The sequence below is a fragment of the Sus scrofa genome, chromosome 8, assembly GCF_000003025.6.
Source record: "Sus scrofa isolate TJ Tabasco breed Duroc chromosome 8, Sscrofa11.1, whole genome shotgun sequence".
NCBI lineage: Eukaryota > Metazoa > Chordata > Mammalia > Artiodactyla > Suidae > Sus > Sus scrofa.
The window spans coordinates 93,812,180-93,836,538 of NC_010450.4; the positions used below are offsets into that span (position 1 = coordinate 93,812,180).

The 24,359-nt window shown below is 32.5% G+C and overlaps 1 long non-coding RNA gene across 1 annotated transcript in view; it reads right to left on the reverse strand.

Moving 5' to 3' along the window:
- The window catches only part of LOC110262017, a 235,405-nt gene that overhangs the window by 163,128 nt on the left and 47,918 nt on the right, over positions 1 to 24,359 (reverse strand). The window contains exon 2 of the long non-coding RNA XR_002346500.1: positions 23,508 to 23,718. This is a non-coding gene — a long non-coding RNA (uncharacterized LOC110262017). The remainder of the gene's footprint in view (positions 1 to 23,507; positions 23,719 to 24,359) is intronic.

The window sequence follows — 24,359 nt, forward strand, 5'->3', positions numbered from 1 at the left end:
AAGAAGGAAATTAAAAAATACCTAGACACAAATGATAATGAAGACACAACCATTCAAAATCTATGGCATGCCACAGAAGCAGTGCTCTAGAGGAAAATTCATAGCAATACAGGCCTTCCTCATAAAAGAAGAAAAAATAAAACCTAAAGTCAGCATAAGGAAGGAAATCATAAAGATCAGAGAGGAAATCAATAAAATAGAGATTCAAAAAACAACAGATGAAATCAATCAAACCAAGAACTGGTTCTTTGAGAAGGTAAACAAAATTGAAAAACCTCTGGCTAGACTCACCAAGAAGAGGAGATAAAAAACCCAAATAAACAAAATAAGAAATGAAAAAGAAGTCACAATCGATAAGAGAAATACAAGAAACTATGAGAGAATACTATCAACAATTGTATGCGAACATATTTGACAACCTAGAAGAAATGGACAACTTTCTAGAGACTTACAGCCTGCCAAAACTGAATCAAGAAGAAATAGATCAACTGAGCATACTGATCACTAGAAATGAAATGGAATATGTCATAAAAACACTCCTACAAATAAAAGTCTAGGACCAGAGGCTTCACAGACAATTTCTACCAAACATACAAAGAGGTACTTAGACCCATCCTCCTTAAACTTTTTCAAAAGGTTGAAGAAGAAGGAACACTCCCAAAGACATTCTATAATGATGCTATCACCCTAATTCCAAAACCAGAGATACCACCAAAAGAGAAAACTATAGGCCAATATCTTTGATGAATATAGATGCAAAAATTCTCAACAAAATTTTAGCCATCCGAATACAGCAACATATAAAAAAGACCATACACCACGACCAGGTGGGATTCATCACAGATTCCCAAGGATGGTTCAACACACGCAAATCAATCAACATCATACACCACACTAACAAAAAAAAAAAAACAAAAAACAAAAACCACATGATCATCTCAATAGATGCAGAAAAACCCTCTGACAAAGTCCAATATCCATTCATGATAAAAACTCTTACCAAAGTGGGTATAGAGGGAACATACCTTAACATAAGTCCCAGGCTCCTTGCCCCATGGAAAAAAATCGTACTTTTAACAATGGTTAATGCATTCTATAGTCTTGCTGCCATTATATTTCTTCTGCATTTGGAGCCTAAATTTTCACAAAGAGAAGCCCTTTTATTGGTTTGTGGAATCTCAACATTATTTATCTTGAAATTGCAATTTGTGCTGGAAAAAAAGATTTCATTTAGGACCATCATACTGTAGTAACATTTGGATTTTGATGTAAAATCAAGAATTTTAGTTCAGAACAATTAACTTTGTTCCTGAAAGTTCATGGACTAAAAACTTAAAGTGATTAAATGTATATACACATGAAATTATCCTAAAGTTATAGTCAAATTAAACAAAAAATAACTCTTTTGAAAAATAGAAATATAAATTGATACAGACTTACAAAATTCACATTTTTTTTCAAAACTGAAGGAAAAAAAATCAAGTGAGTCAAATGTCAATTATTTCCCTTAGTCTTTTTGCTTGTCAAAGTCACATGCTTACTTCATTGGCACTTATTTTCCCATTATATCATGTTTAAAACTGTGATACTGGAACAAAAAGTATAAGTGACGTTGCTATATATTATGATATAATTTAGATATACATTTAAGCTTCTCCTTTATATTATTTCTAATTTAATGTAATTTTTTCATCTTATTCTGTAATGAAGTGTTAATAAAATGAAATCTTTAAAAATTCAGACATAACATGTTCTTGGAACACAAGTAAAAATGCAAATACACAGAATGCAAAAGTAACATCAGAAAAATAGATGTTTTTAGCTCAACATAATAACAGCCATTTATGACAAACACACAGCAAACATAATACTCAATGAAGAAAAGCTGAAAGCTTTCCTACTAAAATCTGGAACAAGACAAGGATGCCCACTCCCACCACTTTTGTTCAACATTGTATTGGAAGACCTAGCCACATCAATCAGACAAACAAAAGAAATAAAAGGAATCCAAATCAGAAGAGAAGAGGTAAAATTATCACGGTATGCAGATGACATGATACTATATATAAAAAACCCTAAGGACTCCACACAAAAACTACTTGAACTGATCAACAAATTCAGCAAAGTGGCAGGATCCAAGATTAACATTCAGAAATTGGTTGCATTACTGTACATTAACAATGAAATATTAGAAAAGGAATATAAAAATACAATGCCTGGAGTTCCCATTGTGGCACAGTGGTTAGAAAATCCAACTGAGAACTATGACACTGCAGGTTCAATCCCTGGACTTGCTCAGTGGGTTAAGGATCTGGCGTTGCCGTGAGCTGTAGTGTAGTTTGCAGACGTGGCTCAGATCCGGCGTTGCTGTGGCTCTGGCATAGGCCAGTGGCTACAGCTCCAATTCGACCCCTAGCCTGGGAATCTCCATATGCCATGGGAGCGGCCCAAGAAATGGCAAAAAGACAAAAAAAAAAAAAAAAAAAAAAAAAAGATTACAATGCCTTTTAAAATCACACTCCCCAAAATTAAATATCTAGGAATAAACTTGACCAGGGAGGTTAAAGACTTAAATTCTGAGAACTTTAAAACATTAATCAAGGAAATTAAAGAGGATTCAAAGAAATGGAAAGATAGTCCATGCTCCTGGGTTTAAAAAATTAATATTGTGAAAACAGCCATACTATCCAAAATAATCTACAGATTCAATGCAACCCCTGTCTAGTTACCCATGACACTTCACAGAACTAGAACAAACAATCCAAAAATTTATATGGAACCACATAAGACTCAGAATGCCAAAGCAATCATAAGGAACAAAAACCACACAGGAGGCGTAACTCTCCCAGACTTCAGATAATATTACAAAACCACAGTAATCAACAAGCCAGTGTGGTACTGGTACCAAAACATATATACAGACCAATGGAACATAATAGAGAATCCTGAAATAACCCAGACAACTATGGTTAATTAATCTTCTACAAAGGAGACAAGAATATAAAATGGGAAAAAGACAGTCTTTTCAACAAATGGTTCTGGGAAAACTGGACAACCACATGTAAGTCAAACTGGAACACACTCTCACACCATGCACAAAAATAAACACAAAATGGCTTAAAAGACTTAAAGACAAGAAGAGACACTATAAAACTCCTATAGAGAACATCGGCAAAATATTCTTTGAAATGAACTGTATAAATACTTTCTTAGATCAGTTTCCCAAAGCAACAGAAATAAAAGCAAAAATAAACCAAGGAGACCTAATCAAACTGAGAAGGTTTTGCACAGCAAAGGAAACTATAAAAAAAGACAACCTAGGGAATGGGATAAAATAGTGTCAAATGATGCAACCAACAAGGGCTTAATCTCTAAAATATAAAAACAACTTACACAACTCAAGTCAGCAGCAAAAAAACTACAACCTAATTGAAAAGTGGGCAAAAGACCTGAATAGACATTTCTCCAAAGAAGACATACAGATGGCCAAGAGGTACAATAAAAAGTGCCCAACATCACTAATTATTAGAGAAACGCAAATCAAAACTACTATGAGGTACCACCTCACACTGGTCAGAATGGACATTATTAACAAGTTCACAAATAACTTCACAGTGGTATACCACTAAGGACAAAATAATGGCATTTGCAGAAGCATGGATGGAACCAGAGACTCTCATACTAAGTGAAGTAAGTCAGAGAGAAAAAGACAAACACCATATGCTATCACTTATATCTGGAATCTAAAATATGGCAAAAATAAACTTTCTACAGAAAAGAATCTCATGCACTTGGAGGACAGACTTGTGGGGAGGGGGAGGAAGTGGGATGACTGGAAGTTTGGGGTTAGTAGATGCAAACTATTGCATTTGGAGTGAATACGCAATGAGATCCTGCTCTATAACAAAAGGAACTATAGCTAGTCACTTGTGAAGGAACATGATGGAGGATAATGTGAGAAAAGGACTGGGTCAATCAGCTGTACAGTAGAAATTGATAGAACACTGTAAATCAATTATAATGGAAAAAATAAAAATCACATAAACTTAAAAAAAAGGAAAAATAGATGCTAAAGTTTAAAACTTAAAACTTCTTAAAGTTTTGAACTTTCAGAGCTTGAAAAAATATTCAGGATCATTTCAGATTAACATAAATTTTTATTTAAATTATTATATATTCAATCTTACTACATAAGTAATGTATATTATTCAGTAAAAGATAGAGGCTGTTAATACAAAGAAAAAAATGAAAAGTTCATATTATTTTAATATTAAAGAGGCAGTCATGTCCTTTTTATCAAAATGAAGATCTTCATTCTACAATAAAAGAAATTATGCACACATAAAAAGCTTTGTCTCAAAATTTTAAGTAAACAAAATAGCAAAGATACCTATCTACTGAGTAAAATACTTCATTTGCAGACTATAAATACTAAAGCAAATTTATTAAGTGGACAATATCATACAATGTTTCACACCTGAAACTGTAAAGTATCAAAATAGTTTCTACAGTCCTATAATTAACTCATCATCAGAAGACCTTTGGCCCATATTCAAATCCATTCTATAAACAGTCTTAGAAGTTATTTTTAAAAAAGCCTTAGAGAGAATGTGATGAAATCCAAATCCAAATGTGTGCAAAGGCATGCACACACATGCACAAAACCACAAGTAGGATAAGGAATTTATAACCAAAGGATCTCACAAAGTAAGTATGCATTTCAACATTTATTAAAATAAATTAGAATTATATAAATACTTTTATGAAAATAAACAATTATTGAGTGAATAGCCTTCTATTTGTTTATCCTTATGAAAATGCCCTTCAATTGGATTTGTGAGCTAGATTACCTAGAGCTTGTCTGAAATGGCAAAATAATGTTTGAATCCAAAATGGCCATGCCAATGGGAATATATAAACCTGACTTTAAGAGAACAAGATATTTAATCAAACTTGTTTTTTAATAGTCTTGAGGAAATAAATCAATAATGTTTCCAGTGAGTAGAAATGCTATTACATCTACTTGAGAACTACTGTACAGTTTCATGACATTATATTTAATAGAATCTCAAATGATTTTGTAATTGCAAGTATACTATGAATTATAGACCCACTTATTCCATAGCATTAAAATAATTCTTCCATACATCTATTGATATAAAAGCAGAGATCTTTTCATAGTATGAACATTCAGACTAATGCTTGACACAAAGTACAACAATTTTAAAATAAATCATCCTATATCAATAAATTTTACTCTTTAAAAGAAGCATTTTCACTGTAATTTTACTTTTGGCAGTGCTTTCAAATTTATATATCCATAATTTGGGGGTGTTCTAAGTTGCTGACATGTGACAACCCTATAGAATATATATAAATATAAAAACTATGTACTAAGTATTAAATTGACAATGAGAAATCTTCAATTTTTAATTGATGCACTATTATACACAAAAAACTGAAGTATAAACAAAAATGTTTATTTGTTAAGCTAATAAACTGAGAAAAGTAAACCAGTTTTTTTAAAACTTTTTTGGATCCTTTCTGTCCCTTCAGAGTGTGTCTATCCCTGTGCTTCAGCCTACAACTGTCAGCATTCTATGTGCCTCCAGTCTATCTAAGCAACATATGTTTTCATCAACTGCTCCTCTAGCCCTTGTCTGAATTCCTGTTTCCCACCCTGTGCCTGCAGATCATGTGCAACTCAAACATCTCCACATACTGTACCTCACTTGCTTGTCATTCAGCTATTGAAGGACATCTTGGTTTCTGCTAGGTTTTGCCCATTTCTAATAAAACTGACTTCTACATATGTGCTCAGTTGTTGGGTTTTTTTTTTTTTTAATTTCTTTGTGTGTTTTCACACCAGTGGGGTAAATACACCAGGGCACAACTGCTGCACCTATAGTAACACTATGCTTAGCTTAAGAATCTGGCCAGATGTCCTCTCAAGAGATTGTACTTTTTTTTTTTTTTTTTGTCTTTTTGCCATTTCTTGGGCTGCTCCCGCGACATATGGAGGTCCCACCTATCAGCAATGAATGAGATTTTCTGTTGTCCCACATTCTTAACAAAAATTAATTGGTATTGTCAGTTTTTGGTATTTAGCTATTCTAATATATGAGCAGGGTATCTCATTAGTATTTTAATTTGCTTTTCCCTAATGTACAATGCATATTGTTTTCCTAATCCCCCAATGTTGAGGAATTTATATATGTATACATGTTCGTGTGTGTGTGTGTGTGTGTGTGTGTGTGTGTGTGTATAAAACATTTGGTAAGGTTTCTACTCTTACTGACCTATTTATTTTGCTTTGTCTTTTAGGGCCACACCTGCAGCATACCAAAATTCCCAGGATAGGGTTTGAGTTGGAGCTGCAGCTGCAGCCTAGACCACAGCAAAGCAGGGGCGGAGCTGCGTCTGAGAAATGTTTTATGGTAAAGCTTTGATAGTATATTTTTTTTTTTTTTTTTATTTTTTTTTTTTTTTTTTTATTTTTTAGTTTTGTTATTTTATATTTAAGGCAAATAAAGATCTTCAGTGAATTTATATCTAAAGTGAAAGGTGCATGATTTATTTATTTCCTGGTGGTCACCAAATTATACCTTCATTATTTGTTGGTGACAGCTAAAGCCTACTAGTCTATCTTTTCTGTGTTAATGTGTCTAATTACTTTGAACAAGGTCAAGCTGTATTTGCCTAGGTCTTTTTGTGGACTCTCTGTTCTATTCCATCTATCCATGTGTCTAGTCATTTTAAAATAGCATGCTCTATTATAGCTTTATCACAAATGGCAAAATTAGGAAATGTGATTTCGTCAATATGTTCTTCAACAGTACTGTCTAGACAACTCAATGTTTAAAATGAGTTTGTTTTGCACAGTGGTGGCACCAAATTACATTCCCACCAACAGTGTAATAGGGTTCCTTTTTCTCCACACCCTCTCCAGCACTTATTGTTTGTAGACTTTTGGATGATGGCCATTCGGCTGGTGTACGGTGGTATCTCAGAGTGGTTTTGATTTGCATTTCTCTAACAATTAGACATGTTGAACAACATTTCAAGTGTTTCTTGGCCATCTGTATGTCTTTGGAGAACTGTCTGCTTAGATCTTCTGCCCATTTTTTGATGGGGTTGTTCATTTTTTTGGTATGGAGCTGCAGAAGGTGTTTATAAATTCTGGCGATTAATCCCTTGTCAGTTGCTTTGTTTGCAAAGATTTTCTCCCATTCTGTGGATTGTCTTTTCATTTTGTTTAGGGTTTCCATTGCTGTGAAGAAACTTTTGAGCTTAATTAAGTCCCATTTGCTTATTTTTGTTTTTATTGTCATTACTCTAGGAGGTGGATCTGAGAAGACATTGCTGTTGTTTATGTTGGAGAGTGTTTGGCCTATGCTAGTGCTCATTGAAGCACTACATACAATGGCCAAGACACGGAAACAACTTAAATGTCCATCAACAGAGGAGTGGATAAAGAAGATGTGGTACATGTACACAATGGAATAGTACACATCCATTAAAAGGAAATAAATGACGGCATTTGCAGCAACATGGATGGACCTAGAAATTATCATACTAAATGAAGTCAGTCAGACAGTGAGACACCAACATCAAATGCTGTCACTTACATGTGGAATATAAAAAAAAAAGGACAAAATGAACTTCTTTGCAGAACAGATACTGACTCACAGACTTTGAAAAACTTACGGTTTCCAAATGAGACAGGTTTGGGGGTAGGGGGATACACTGAGGGTTAGGGATGGAAATGCTTTAAAATTTGGTTGTGATGATTGTTATACAACTATAAATGTAATAAAATTCATTGAGTAATTTAAAAATAAAAAAATAAAACATTTAGCATTTCCTATTATAAAAAAATAAATTAGTTTATTGTTATCTACAAAATAACTTGCTGAGACTTAATTGGGATAACACTGGATCTTTAAATCAATTTAAGAATTGACATTTAATAATATTGGGTCTTTTGATCATGAACAACGAATGTATCTCAACTGATTTACTTTTCTTTCTTTTTTCCAGGGTTTTCATATATATATGTATATATATATATATGAAAAATGTATATATATTTGAAAGTTCATTCAATTTACTTAAACAAAAAGAACTAAAAATACAGATCAACCATTTTTCCCAGCAAACCAGTTTTAATGAGAGACAATCCATTTCCTAAGACCTAAATTTCTGGTATAATGAGTATTTTTGGTGTGCATGGAAACATTTCTATAACCTGAATTTATCCCCTTAAGAGCCACTGTTTGAATAAGAATACAATTACAAAAAAAACCTTATGGTTCAGGTAGTGAGTTAAGGAAAAGACTCCAAGCTACCATGAGTTTTGATGAAATTTTAAATACTAGCTGGTAATAATGAAAGGAATAGTATGTGCTATGTTAGGACAAAATGACTTATAAGTCAAAATCAAAACACTTCATTTAGAAAATTTCTTACAAATTTTCTCAAAAATGTCAGCCTTTCAAAACTCTAGTACCCTTTTGCCCTTTTAACACAGCAGCATATAAAAGCAAGTTACCCTATTAAGCCACCATATTAACAGTTGAGAAGTTGTCAAAACTTAATGAACTTCACATTTGATCATAGTGGTGGTGTTTTCATGGAAATCTCTTTTCTGTTTAAATTCCAGTATTATTCAGTATGGACAGAAACTTTTCATTACATTCTTCAGTGAAACGAGTTGCAAGTAAGTCATTTATAATCCACCTGAAAAGCTCTGATAAATGCCATTTGGTAAATTTTCTCATCAATAGATTATACAAGGATAATCTGAAAGAAAACTATGTACCAATAATTTCGGTAAAAAAGTGAAAGATATAGAAAAGTAGGCACCAAAGAATATGTTGGATTTGATTCCATTTGATCATACTGGTATCTGGGAAGTCAGTGTCACAGATACTGGATCACAATGCATTACCAAACAGTAATATTTAACTTTTCCAAACATAATAAAACAACCACTGTCAATCAAAGTGACAAGTGTAATGATAATATATTTATCTACTCATCGAACAGTAATAAAATAGATTCCTCAAAATTCAGTTATTTCTGTATTAAGGTTATTCTTAGTTCACAAAGGAATGTGAATGTGTTCCATACAATTTCCTAAAATTTATGGTATTCCAGGAATACATACTTGTAACCCTATGGTTTAAATATATATATTTAATACCTGCAATCCTATGTTTAAATCTATATATATAGTGTATATATAGATTAACAAATTGAAATATGTCTTGATAAACTTTAATAATAAACATATATTAGCATATTTTATTTAAAATAAAAAGTAAAAAGTAAAAAACTAAATGATTATTATAGCTTTGATAACTACAGATAGATATGTAAGAAAACAATAAAAAACACAATTTTAAACCTAGTAATAACCACCACTCATTGCAATATGTCTATAACTTGTATTTTATTCACCATAATATTAAATCTGACATTAATATTTGTGTCTCTAATTCTATCATTTATATCTTCTCTGGGTCTATTTCTATTAGCTCATCTTATCCTAAGATTCCATATTTTCTGCTACTGGGTAATTTTTATTGATAAACATAATGAGTTTTATTTTGTTAGGTAGTGGATATTTTTGTGCCCTTGTAAAAATTCGTGAGCCTTATTTTGGGACATAGCTCAATTACTTGGGAAAAAAGATCTGTTTTTAAGCTTAATTAGATTGAGTGAAAGCAGCCTTTAGACTAGAATTATCTCTGTCCCACTATTGCATGTTTTCTGTGTACATCTTCTGATATTCAATTTTCTACTCATAATTAGGGAAACACCAATTAAAATAACACTCATATACCACTGTTATCTATCAGACTATTTGAAATGACAAGGAGTGACAACACTTCTGATGAATCTGTAAGGAAACAAGCACTTCCACTCATTGCTGGTGAGAACAGAAACTCTACTCACATAACTTTCCTGGAGGAGATCTTAGTAAAATCTAACAAAACTACCTATGTGCTTACCTTTTGAGGCAGAAATTCCACTTTAAAAAAATCTACCCTGAAAACATACCTCCAACTACAATAAAACATATGTATTTACATCATTCCTTGCAGCATGTCAGTAGCTACAAAATATTAGAAACAACCTAAATGCCCACATATATGCGATATTTGAATAACTTACAAATGCTTGCACAAAGGAGTATTATGCATTTATAAGAAAGAATGAGAGAGGTGAACTGATGATTTTTAAGATATACTGTAAGGTCAAAAAAAGCAAATCGCAAAAGAATATATATAGAGTGCTACACTTCATGTAAGAAATAAGGAGATATAAGAAGATATACATGGGGAGTTCCTGTGTGATGCAGCAGAAACTAATCCAACTAGGAACCATGATGTTCCAGATTGAATCCCTGGCCTCACTTAGTAGTTAAGGATGCGGTGTTGCCACGAGCTGTGGTGTAGGGTGCAGATGAGGCTCAGATCTGAAGTGGCTGTGGCTGTGGCCGGCAGCTGTAGCTCTGATTGGACCTCAGGGCTGGGAATTTCCATATGCCACAGGTGCAGGCCTAAAAAGAAAAAAAAAAAAAAGAAAGAAAGAAAGAAAGAAAGAAAGAAAGAAAGAAAGAAAGAAAGAAAAGAAAAGAAAATATACAAAGATCCACTCACTTGTACAAAAGTCACATGAAAGATAACCCATAAATAATGAGACTGGTTACCTTCAGGAAGTAAATAGCAAAAGGTAGAATGTAAGAGGGAATAGGATGCTATTTTAACACCAGTGGATACCAAAATTGAGAAAAACTCAGAGAATAAATAAGATATTTGCATAATCTCAAAATGTCTTCCTTAAGATATTTATTAAATACAAAGGGACTATCATATTTTTACAATAAAGAAACCTAGCAGACACTACTTTATTGAAATAATCAAGATTACCACCACAAATAATAAATCATAGCTACATTATGTACCCCAGTAGGATGCACTGAGGACACATCACTTTCCAAAGATACATAATTTCAATTTAATCATGAGGAAATACTAGGCAAACTCTACATGCATTTAACAAAATATCTCAAAACTAGTCTTCAAAGTTACAGGGTCATTAATGTCAAGGAAATATTATTCACCATCTAAGGTGATATGATAACCAAATGCAACTGGATCCTTGATAGTATCCTGAAATAGATAAAAGACAATGGAAACTGGCAAATTTGAATAAAGTTTGCCATTCAGTTAGTGATATTGTTCCCAATTTAATATCTTGGTTTTGATAATATTAACATCTTAATAAGACCATAGGTCAATTAAGACAAGCTAGATGTAAGTATACAGGAGCTCTCTGTAATATTTTGCATTTTTTTTGTAAATATAAAATTATTTTAAAATATTAAACTAAGAAATAAATATTAGCTAAAATATAATGTTAGAGTTTTCCTCCATTTTGTGTGTTTTTTAAATTATCACTCTTTTTGTCTGTCTCTATGTTAGGATATTCATTTTCATGGTTTATCTTGTTCTATACTTGTTGACTACAGAATCTGTTTATGTTCTCTATATTTAAACAAGTTTACTCTTGATGGAGTACTAGAAACTTTATGTGGGGAGCTGGGTTAAGATAGCTTTCTCAGCTTCATGGCTTGAGGGCTGCCTCCTCAAAATACAGCCCTTCTGAGTCTAAGGACTAAAATGGTTTAGAGAGATTTCCTGCTTCTTGCCTTTTGTTCTCTCTTGGAGATTCCTTTCTTGACAGTGCCTTGAATGTCAGATGTTGGCTTTTACTTACAGAGCTTTCTGTGATCTACTTATTCTGGGGTCTTCTTCTGTTACTCCTTTACCTTTTCTTTCTTTTCTCCTCAACATCTGCAATTTAGTTATTATTCTAGTTGTTTGCCATTACCTTTTCAGCCTTACTGGATATTTCATAGTTTTAAAGGGCTTGAGACTTTTTTTGGTCCTCTTTGTTCACCTTCTCCATATACAGGATTTCAAACTTACTTGAAATTCACAGCATGTGAAGATTTTTCTTTTATGATTTCAACTTTTCAGGCCTATCCATGCAGGTTTCTTCCTAGGGTCCTCTCCTTTCAGATATCACTTTTTTTTTTTTTTTTCATTTAAAACATTTCTAAAGCTTGCAGGTAAGTGAATAGCCCTGTTTCACTATTTGCTCTATTACATATACATCATTCTATCTTTTATAAGACCAGTATTGTGGGGTTTTGGACAATTTAATTGTGCAATTGAATCATGAGGTTTGTGGAGATTACCTGGTATTCAGTTTTATTTAAAATGTCACCTAGCATGTCTTTCTTGTTTTAGCTTTTTCTGACAGATCCGCTCTGCTGTTATTCATAAGATTTGGGGAGACTGAAATATACCATGTAACATGACCACATATGAAATTATATATTTCTCCTCTCTCTTGAATTATGCAACTTGAATGTCTGATTCCATGCTAAGCAAAAGATTAATGCATTTATGCTTCCTTCCATATGTTCCTTATTTTCTCAATACTTCTCACATATTTTTAAAGTTTATCATATTTAAGTTGTGTAACTCAACATTTTATGTTTATTTTTTGTTTTTTCTGTTCTTACATAGTGTGTGTACAGTTCATTGTCAACCACTTGATTGCCACATCTGCATTTATCTCTAGGATATGTGCAATTCATCACTTTTTTTCTAAAGAAGGAAACATAGTTCCCATCTCCCTCATTTATTTTATGCTTGTAAAGAATTGCTATTTTAAATGTTTAATAATTGAATATATTATTTGGCTATAAGTTTAGGTCATAAATCCCTCTCTCATTAAACACATTTTTTTTCTGTAAATGAATGCTAATGGTTACATGGTCTAATTGCATGCTGAATTTTTCTTTTAAAAATATTGTTTCCATAAAATAATTCTTTATTTTTTAATCACTGAAGCTTAATAACATAACCAGTATGCAACTTATTTTCTATTCTTGAAATAATTTTCCAAGTACATGATGTATCTTTGTGTTTGAAATATGTGTAGCCCTTTATTACAGGGAGATTTTCTTCTGCTATTTTGTTGAATATTTTTCATATTTTCAGTTGCTAAAACTCTTTTTCTGAAACACCAAATATCCTTAAATCTAACTGTTAAAATGAGGAAAGTTTATTGATTTAGTTGTCATGTATATTAAACTTTTGGGTATCAAATAAAAAAAAGTTTTCACAGTCACAGAAAAGATTTAAAATTACTTATTAGCATCACACAGATTTAATTATTTTTAAGGATAATAATATATTTATATTTTAGTGACACTGATAAAGACTTCTGGATATTAGAAATATATATCTGAAGGAAAAATCCTTGATCATGTTAACCATTTTAGAGAATTATCATATTGTCTAAGAAGCAAATAAACTCACTGACAAAGCATTGCCTCAGTGAAGCTTTTTTTCCCCTGTAAATAATTTACTGACTATAGTTTTATCTTTATGATGATACCTCATAATATTAAAATTTTAAGACAGTAATTATAGTAATTAATTTGTAAAGTCATGATATAAACAGAACTGCAGAACTCAAATTCACTTGTCCCATCTACTGGATTTGTATAGAGATGCCTTAACATTGGCAGTAGAATAAAGAATTGGCATTAGAATAAAGAATAGACTTTGCATTTGAAACACATGGCTCCTCAATTCAATTTAGTCCTTGACTTACTGAAAATATCTCCATTATTTCTAGTTTTATGAGCTGGAGTTCTATATAAATTTTCCTTTGCATTATGTTTCTATGGCAAAACAACTGAAAAAGCACAGGATTACATATGATTGCTGCCTAATTTCTCTGTATACTTAGCAGTTGTTTAGAATTTTCCTTTATACAAAACATGTTCAAATATATCAATTCAATTAACTAATAGCCCAAATACCTGAGGTAACTGTGATTGTTATATTAACATTCAAAGTTGATGTAATGAATTACTCCAGGGTTGGGTGGCTGAGCAAGAATTAGGGATCCTGGGGCATCACTTGGGGTAAAAACCCTGATGTGAGAGGCTCTACTAGATAAACATCTCTCTAGAGCTTGTGCATTATTAATTCAAATAACAGTATTTGAATTAAGGGCTTCTTATAACTATAACATTGCAGTTTTCCCCTCAATAGATTTGAATATATTATTTTTAAGCAAAGAAAAATGTAATCATATAAATATTTGCATCCTGAAATACATTTATTTTCACTTATTCCTACTGTCTTCCATATTTTATGTGAGTGGAATATATTTTCTTAGATTTTTAAAAGAATATACACATATGTAATATCATCTTAAAAAATGTCTTATGCTGAAACAAGACGCTGAAATGGTATGTTTCCAAATGTAATTAAAAGACAAATGTTCTCTTGTACACATATTCTAGCACTTATATTTTTCACACATTAATATAAAATAGGTCATACTGAGTCACCAAATTAAATACTCAAATTATCCCACATCTCCAGAAACAGCCCGTAAATAAAGAGAAATTTATATTGGAATAGCTGGAACTCATCAGTCCAAGTGTAGCCTATGAATTATATCAACTAGACAATGACAAGACATGCTTAAAAGGAGCTGGGTTAGCAGTGCAAGTAAAACACATACAGTAGATATTTATAAAACTCTTAATGCTGTTTTTGTGTCAGTCAACTCAACTGAAATGTCACAGCATAAGTAATAAAAATAAAAGTAATATAATTATTTCTTTTTATAACATCTTTGAAGATTTTTATTTTTATTTATTTATTTATTTATTTATTTTTGTCTTTTTTTTTTTTTTTTGTCTTTTTAGGGCAGCACCCGTGGCATATGGAGTTCCCAGGCTAGGGGTCTCATCGGAGATGTAGCTGCTGGCCTATGCCAGAGCCACAGAAATGTCAGATCCAAGCCGTTTCTGCAACCTACACCACAGCTCATGGCAACGCCAGATCTTTAACCCACTGAGCGAGGCCAGGGATCGAACCTGCAACCTCATGGTTCCTAGTCAGATTCGTTTCCACTGAGCCATGATGGGAACTCCCTGAAGATTTTTAAATTAGCAAAGTTTCATTGTTAAAAACCTGAACAATGCACTATATCCAAAAGATCAGAAGACATCCTACTACCCAACTACAACAGCTATTGTGGTCTTTATGTATTTTCCTATTTTACTTATATCTTAGGTAAAAATAAAAATATAGCTGATTTTTATTTATAATTAATGTTTTGCTGAAAAAATGTTTCAATTAAATATCCATTTCAAACTAAACATGTGAAAAAATAAAACTGTTGATCTTTCCAACTTTCTAACCTCAAATTTACTCCTAAATTCATACCTTATATTAGTAATTCCAACACTGTATCAAAATAGAGAGTAAAAGCAGTGTTATCCCTACTTTATTAATGAATAGTAAAACAAATGATCTGTTTCTGTTTATATATATTTCTTATTACATAGATGCATAATTTAAACACATTGAGATTCTGTATGTTCTCATTTCAGGCTCACAAATGAATAGTACAATGATTCAACATGCACACGTAAAACTTGAAATTCTAGAGTAGAAGTTGTTTGTAAAACAATATAGAAAACATTGGAAAATATTACACACACTATCCCAGAGATTTAAAAAGAGTTCTTTGGAATTCTCTGATGAATATTATGGGAAGAGGTATTTTGATGCTACTTTAACAAGTATTTCTTAATACTAGTCTCTATTTTATTAAAGTTTTATCAATATCCGGAACACTAGCTTAAAATTGCAAATTTTATATAACACAAACAAAAGCACCTATAAATGTTATTAGATAAGATCATCTATGTACATATGCATATAATTTCCATGACAACACATATGTATACATATATGTACTTATAATTATTTTATGACTATGTTATTCTTACTTGCAAAAGTATTCAAATTTAGAGATTGCTAGATAAATTATGGCTTATCGATAGATGCATGCATATCCATTATAAAATATAATGAAGGATAACTTTTCAGACTTAAAGAGCATTTACTATGTGTTAGATACATTTATGTGGATGGAGCAAAGCAATGAATAAAACTTTGAAACTGTATTGTCCTCATAGAAGTTATGTTCTGGTATTATGAGAAAGACAATAGACAATATCGCAAAGTATAATGTGTTTTATGCCAGATAGTGCTAAAGTCTATCCCCCCCCCCCACACACACACAAAAGAGCAAGGGAGGGGTTAGAAAGTTCTGAAATGAGAAAGTGTTAGATTCTGTTGAGGAAGTCATCACAGAATAGTACCATTTGAATATAATGAGCAGTTATAAGAGAGTTAGCAGGAGCATAATTAAGGGGAGATTCTTGCAGAAAGTAGAAGCATCATACAAGGCCTGGGTGTAGGAATGTACTTGTGATATTCCCATAAGGATGCCCATGCAGAGCAGAGATGAAGTCAGAGACACAGCAGGGGTAAGTGCACACAGACTTCATAGGAAATGGTAAAGATTTTGAACATTTTTTTTGATTGGCAGTCAATTAAGGGTTGTGAAAAGAAAAAAGTAATAACTTCTTTAAAGATTTAGCAATATCACCTATGACTAATTTGTGAAAAGGGACTACCAGTTAGCCTACCATACGATTCAGCAATCCCACTCCTGGGATCTATCAGACAAAACTATAATTTAAAAAGGTACATGCACCCCTATGTTCACCGCAGCATATTCAGTAGCCAAGACCTGGAAATCACCTAAATGTCCATCGACAGATGGATGGATTAAGAAAACGCATTACATATATACAATGGAGAACTACTACGCCATAAGAACAAAGTAATACCATTTCCGGCAACATGGATGCAACCAGTGATTCTCATACTAAGTGAGATGAGTCAGAAAGAGAACAATAAATACTATGTGATATCACTTACATATGGAATTTAAAATATGGCACAAATGAACCTATCTACAAAGCACAAACAGATTCACAGACATAGAGAACAGACCTGTGGGTATCAAGGGGGAAAGGGGAGGGAGTAGGATGGATAGAAAATTTGGGGTTGGTAGATACAAACTATTACATTTAGACTGGATAAGTAATGCAATTCTTTATATAGCACAGGGAATTTCATTCAATCTCTTGGGATAGAACATGGTAGAAGATAGTATGAGAGAAACTGGCACACCAGTGTAAATCAACTATAATTTTAAAAAATACCATTTAAGTTTTATACTTTTAATTTGCATTTTATCATAAAGACTTTCTAAGTATATATTTTTGAATTTGTGTGACCTTAGTAAGATTGCTAAACCCATTTCCACATGCTTAAATGAAAGAATAGGATTAGACAATCTCTAAGGATCCTTTTTGTTTTAAGATTGTATGATTCTAATTAACTGCACCGCATATCTCAAGCAAAGAAATTAAACTGAAACTACAGCTGAAGTTTCCTTTCCACTGAATTAATAGTTAGGGACTTGGGAGAGTGGAACCAAGGAAGCTAAAACAATCTTCTCATAGTAAATCATAATAAATTTGCTAATAGTATAGAAAGATCATTGATAATAGTTTGTTCTTCTATTTCATTTTGGGTTCTTTCTACTCTAAGAGTTATATATATATTTACACATCCTTCATTCAAACTTAAGTTAAACTGTGCTCCTACTTTCTCTAGATGGAATTTCAAAGCTTAAAAGAATTCAAGTTTGTAGGGAATATAGTACCTATTATCTAGCCTTGGGTGAAGAATAATTAAATAAAAATAATTTACCAAAATACATATTTATTTATTTTTGCTAGGCTCTAATTAATTTATCTTTTAAAAGGATTTCAGTGATCTATAAATTTTATAAATCCATTTAACACACATATATAAATTGATTTTTCTCTAGTTAATTTATTTTCTACCAAAGGCAATAAAAAGCAATAATAAAATATTAACATAAATGTTTTTCATGTCTGTTATTACATCTTGTGGTTACTGTTATTCATATTCTTATCATTGCATGCCTGTATACATATTTCCAAGTTGAAAGTGCAGCTGCAAAACCTTCTCAATATTCATAGTTGGAAAAGACTTGGCAACTTCTTCAAAGTAGAGTTTACTAATTGTCACTAATATGCTTTACTTATCTATGAATGATAGAAAAAGAATCTTCAGTAATATGATCATGAGTAGATTACATTTCATAGCTTCCTACACAACTATTAATGTGAATGTGAATGATAATCATAATGTGAATGATACCAGGGGCATATATTCCAAGTTATCTCCTAAATACAAAGCTGATTGTATTAGGCTTTTTCTTACACCACTCCCCTAGCTGGAATGCAGGAGTGCTGCTAAACTCCTTTAACCATAAGGATAACACTGCAAGAGGATTAAGGAGAGCAATAAGATAGAAGTTATCTAGGCGCAGAATTAACTAATGGAAAAGACCATCTCCACAAGCCCTTCCAATTATTAGAGAGACACATAACACTGCATTAAGTGCCACTTCTTATAATGATCATTCTTGATTAAGAGATAATGACATTATCTGTAACTTTACTTTTTCTTCCACAGTTATTGAGAGGCAGACTTCTTTAATTCTCCAAAAGGGAAAGGAACAGCCAACAAAACAAAACAACAAAAAAACACCCACAAAACAAAAAGAAAAAGAAAAACAGATTATCCAATTTCCAACCTGAGAGGGCTATCACAATATTTTCAAAGACTTATACTCTTCCATTTCCTAAACTTGCTGCAATATCTGTAATTTATTTCATGCATTATCAACATCAGAAATAGTGAAGAATATTTATCAATAGTTTATTAACTATGTATATTCTCAAGGAAAGAAAGAACTATCACATAACCTAATTCCAAATGGCATTATCCAAGATTGTTCTAAAACTATGCCAACTGTTAATTCCTAATTTTCTATAGATGGGAAAAATGCACTTGAACCACAATAAATCTTAAACTTTGGTCTTATTCAAGGTAATGCTGATGATTAGGACACTTACCAAAGCAGTAAAATTGTTTTGAAAAGTAAAAGTTAAATTGACAACTGTCTGTTTTTGGCTTATTTTATGTGACTTTATATAAAGTTCTTTTCAATACAGAAACATAGCTAAACAGTCAGAGAAATGTGTACATATTTATTTACCTTAAAGAGAGCAATCTGAGACACAGATTTAAGTGATCTATTCTTCCATATAGTTGTCATTTAACTGGGATATTAATAAGCATTAAGTATGAATAATTTTTCCAAGGGGCATACATCCACAGAGTTTTAAAGAAATAGTGTCAGGAACTGTGAAAGATCTGAGATAACACACTACTAGCAATCTTACAAAGTAGCCAACCTCATGGATACTGGCAGAAGACATGTAGCACCTTGGTCCGAAACAAAGGACCTTATTTTTTGGAAAAGGCACATAGATGCATGAGCTTCTGTTCATGTTGGTTTCTCTTTCCTCAATCCTGATGGAGATGGTATAAAGGGGCCCTAAAGGATGCTGTACACACAGTTTGTGTTACAGCTGGAGAACCTCAAGTATAGGTAACCCAAATCTTTAATACATGAGCAGTAAGCAAACTTGTCTGATGTTTCCTATGGAGGGAGACACTATCTTTTTACATTGGAAAATAAGAAAATCTGTTATCTTGTCATAAACGCTATCTTGGTCTTCCACTATTTAGACATCTTTGAAAATGAAATAGAAAAACTATAGCTTGTGCTTCTATTCATAAAATGCAGAGCAATACAAGAAGCTGAGAGTTGTCTCTCAAGAAACCAACTTACATATTTCTAGTGTATTCTTTCCTAAAAATGAAGGGTCTAAGAAAGTACTTGTACTCAAGATTTATACCATTTCTCCTTTCTAAGTCGTTTTCTTTTTGGAAACAAAGACCAAGTACAAAGTATAATAATCCAAATATTTTTTAGGTCCACGTGCAGTTTATGGTGTATGCCCCTGTAATTATTTGTCATCTGTGGCCCAAATCTTTTACTCAAGTACTTGACACCTTACTATCCTCAAACAGACACAGAAGGTATATGTATTAAGTCCTCATTACAAACTTGAATATGCAATATAAATAATTAAAGTAAATCTTGAGGCCCTACATTTCAGGGTCTTTATGATCTAGAATTCTTCATCTGTATTTAACACATTTCAAGTTTGGAATATGTTACTAATAAAATCAAATATCAGTTTTTAGGCTAAATTTTAAATAAATAATGTCTAAGAGTACATCAAATCAGTGTAAATTATGTTTCATTCATTTCATTCAGAAATAAAAGATCAATTATATGACAAATGCATTTATATGGATGTTGACAGTGAAAACCATCTTTTCTTGCTTGAAGGACAATATAACTTGGTAAATGAATATATTAATTTGTCTTCTCCATCACCCTCTCAACCACATTTCCATGAATTCTTCCTTAATCACCAGGAATTCTCTCTTAATCAACTACTATATATAAAAAAATTATCTACAACATAACTTGCTACATGAGTACTATCACATGAAGTAGATCATGCGTGCTATAATTAACAATAAACAGACTATCCTTAACTTCTATAAAGTCATGAGCATTTAAATTTTAACTATGTTACACAGTAGTGATATAACTGCCTATTAATTATATCCCATAAGGGCAATATACCTGAATTCATTAATTATACTTGAAGTAACAACTATGCCTTAATTAAGTGTACCATTCCTAATAATGTAATCTTAAAATAATTGTAATCTTCTGGCTAGAGGCTGTAATAATTATTGTCCTGGAAAGAGAATCAAACATGGCCACAATAAGCAAAACTGTTTCACAAGTGACACTGAATCTGAGATTAACTAGGGCAATTGTTCAGAAACCATTCTGTAAAAGGCCAGCTGCTAATGATGTCAGACCTTGTGTGCCATGTGGTCTCCACCACAATCACTCAAAATCTGTCATTGTAGCACAAAAGTAGCCATAGACAGTATGTAAAAATAAGGATGTTGCTCTATTTCAATAAAACTTTATTTACCAAAAATGGTCATGGGCTTTATTAGCCTTTTGTCAGCAGTCTGATGACCTTCAATGGTGGATCAGATTATTTAACTCATCTTTACTGTATTTTTGGATTTTTTAGTATTACAACCTAGGTTCCAGTTCGCAACTATCAACCATGAGGCTGAAGTTTTAAGCACTTTATTATACAATATTCTAATAAATTACATTGAAATGTACTTAGCACATATTTTTCTTTCTCTGTAATTTAGCATTTTGAGATATTAAGGTTTAGGATACATAGAAATTTAGACCCTATGAAAGGCATGATTATTTTAAATTTTAAATTGATAAGTAATGATAATAGTGGCCACATAAAAACTTCACAATATGACCCATCCAAAAAAAAAGTAGGAAACAAATTATGTAAGTAATAGAGTATATGAATTATCCTTAGTGAGCTCGTAAGTCATTTTATGAACATGTAATTTATTTAGGATAGAAATTTGAGAAATCAATGATGTACAAATTTTAAAACTTCTTGTCCCACATATAGATGCTTTTTTATGTCACATCAAGTGACTGCTCTCATTCAATGTCTACCAATTACTTTTTCCATTTAAACTATTATGAATTCCCTATGCTCTCTTCTTTTACAGATTTAGTATCTCAGGCATTAATTTTCACTCAAATTATTATCTATTGACAGTAAAGTCATTAAGATCAGTCCAGAAGCATTGTGAAAAAAAAAAAAAAGGTTGTGAAATTTATCTATCAAACAGCAATCCTACAATTATTACTCAGTTTCTCATTCAAACTTTTCTCCTAAAGGATTACCTGGTTGCTATAGTCGATCTTTCTCCACACTGCATCATTTCCATTTTTTTCCTGTCATTATTATCTTCAGATGAGTATATTTTATATACTCCATTAAAAATATAAAATTCCCCTTATCCAACATATCCCACAAATGTTGAACCATTTCTCAATTCTCCTTAAGAGCAGGCCTTCTTTTAAAGTTATTCATGAAATACACTGCCTAATGGAAGCAGCAAGAGAGGTCATTTGTATTGGCTAAATGATAGCCTCCAAAGACATCCAGGTCCCAATCCCTGGAATCAGTAAATGTTACATTATACAAGAAAAAGGACTTACAGACCTGATAAAGTTAAGCTTCTCTGGATGGCAGATTATATGGATTATCTTGGTGAGACTTAAATGTAAATGCAAGCGTCATAAGAGGGGGAAAAATATGCGACCCAGAAGACAGAAGGTTATGTGATGCTGGATTTGAAGGGGCTACATTGCTTCCTTGAAGATGGAAGGAGGGGCCATAAGCCAAAAAATGTAGCCCTAGAAATTGGAAATGGCAAAGAAACAGATTCTCCCTAGAGTCTATGGAGGGATCATGGCCCTGCTAACACCTTGGTTTTGGCCCAATGAAAATGACTTTGGATTTCTGGCTTACAAATTGTAAAAGTGTGTATTATCCAGTTTGTGTTAATTTGTTACAACAGTCACAGGAAGCTAACTAACACATTTTCTTATTCATAGATTTAAAAAGAGGTTTTTTTCTTTTTCCCATGCCTGTGGTATGTGCAAGCTCCTGGGCCAGGAATTAAACCTGCACCACAGCAGCAACCTGAGCAGCTGTGGCGACAACCCACAATCTGTAACCCATTATGTAACAAGGGAACTCCTATTATTTCACATTATATCATAAGCCACTTACAGGATTTCAAAAGATACATTTTATCAGGTTAATAATGTTCTTTTAAAATTTTTCTTTAATAAGTGTATGTGTGTATATATATCGTAAATTCATAATGAATTCTCTCAATACTTTTTCTGTATCTATATCTGTTAAGATACATATCTTATGTATTCGTATTGAGATGATGGAATTTTTCTTATTTATGTATGTATGTATGTATGTATTTTTTCCTTTTTAGGGCTGCACCTGCGGCATATGGAAGTCCCTAGGCTAGGGGTCGAATCAGAGCTACAGCTGCAGCCTTCAACACAGCCATGGAATGCAGGATCCAAGCAATTGACAGCACAGCTCACGGCAATGCTGGATTCCTAACTCACTGAGACAGGCCAGAGATTGAACCTGCATCCTCATGGATACTAGTCGGGTTTGCAACCCATTGAGCCACAACAGGGACTCCCATATTTTTTCTCATTTAAATTGAGAATGTGGTCACTCCCATACTTTAAATTGGATCTCATTTATAAAAATTAGATTAATCATTACCCTGGTTTATGGCATGCTTTTTTCTCCATGCCTATTCAAGGTCAGTGTTTATATATAGTTGATTAAATAATTATTTTAATACTTTGAGATGCACCCAGAATGCACTGTGCATTACATGAAAGCTAAAACCTGGAGAATAACCACATTTAACCATGTAGTTCCCCACTCCCAAACCAGCCACGATTCTGTTTGAATACAATTCTTTCTCTTCTTCACCACTAGCTGAAATCTAAGCTCAGCACTCAGTCTCCCATCTACTGTTTTTTTGTGGGGACTCTTGAAGTCTTACCTTGTACCTGTGTGTCATTGAAGTGGGCCACAGAAAAGGAGATCTGTTTGTAGATCTGTGGTCATCTTCTCTGCGGTTACCCCAGTCTCAGACCTTGGTTCCATGAGTCCCATACTCATTGGGTGCCTTGGACTCTGAACTCCATCCCTCAATATGGGGAAACTTCCTTTCTTCTTATGGTCTCTTTTTCACATCAGTATTTGGGAAGTATCTGTCAGGAAAAAAAAAAAGTTGGAAATGCAATTCATCTTGTTGGCTTATTTCTTCCTAATAATAAGCCCTCTCAAGTCTCCTATGGGTTGGTTGTTCTTTAATGCCTTCAAAGAATTTTGCCCAGTTTTCATAGCTGTGTGGGCTTGTTCACTGTGAGCTACTTTGTGAGGGCCTGAACCTGAAATCCTCTAATATATATTTAAATGGAGAATTGTTACAGTTCATGTTGCATTTCTTCTTTTCTCTAATGAGAGCTTTTAGGTTTTCTATTATGCCACAATTCTGACATTACAGACCTATTTATCTTATTCTAATCTAGTTTCTTGTCCAAAACTTTAATGCAAGTGTTCTTTTAATGGCTACCGATAACTTCTATATTTCCCAAAGTTTCAGGAGCATTTCAAATAATGAACAACTTGCTTCTCTTCAAAAAAAACAAGAACAGAAACTAATCTAGATTTCTTCTTATCACTCTCAACTGTTTGTTCTCAGCTTAATTTTGACATACTTATTTTCTTGGCTTATTTTGTATTAATTTCTATTGTTCGTCGAAAATTTTGCTTGATCGATTTAGCAAAAAAAAAAAAAAAAAAATCATTGCTCTAAATGCCTATATGTGAAAAACTCCCACAATTTTAT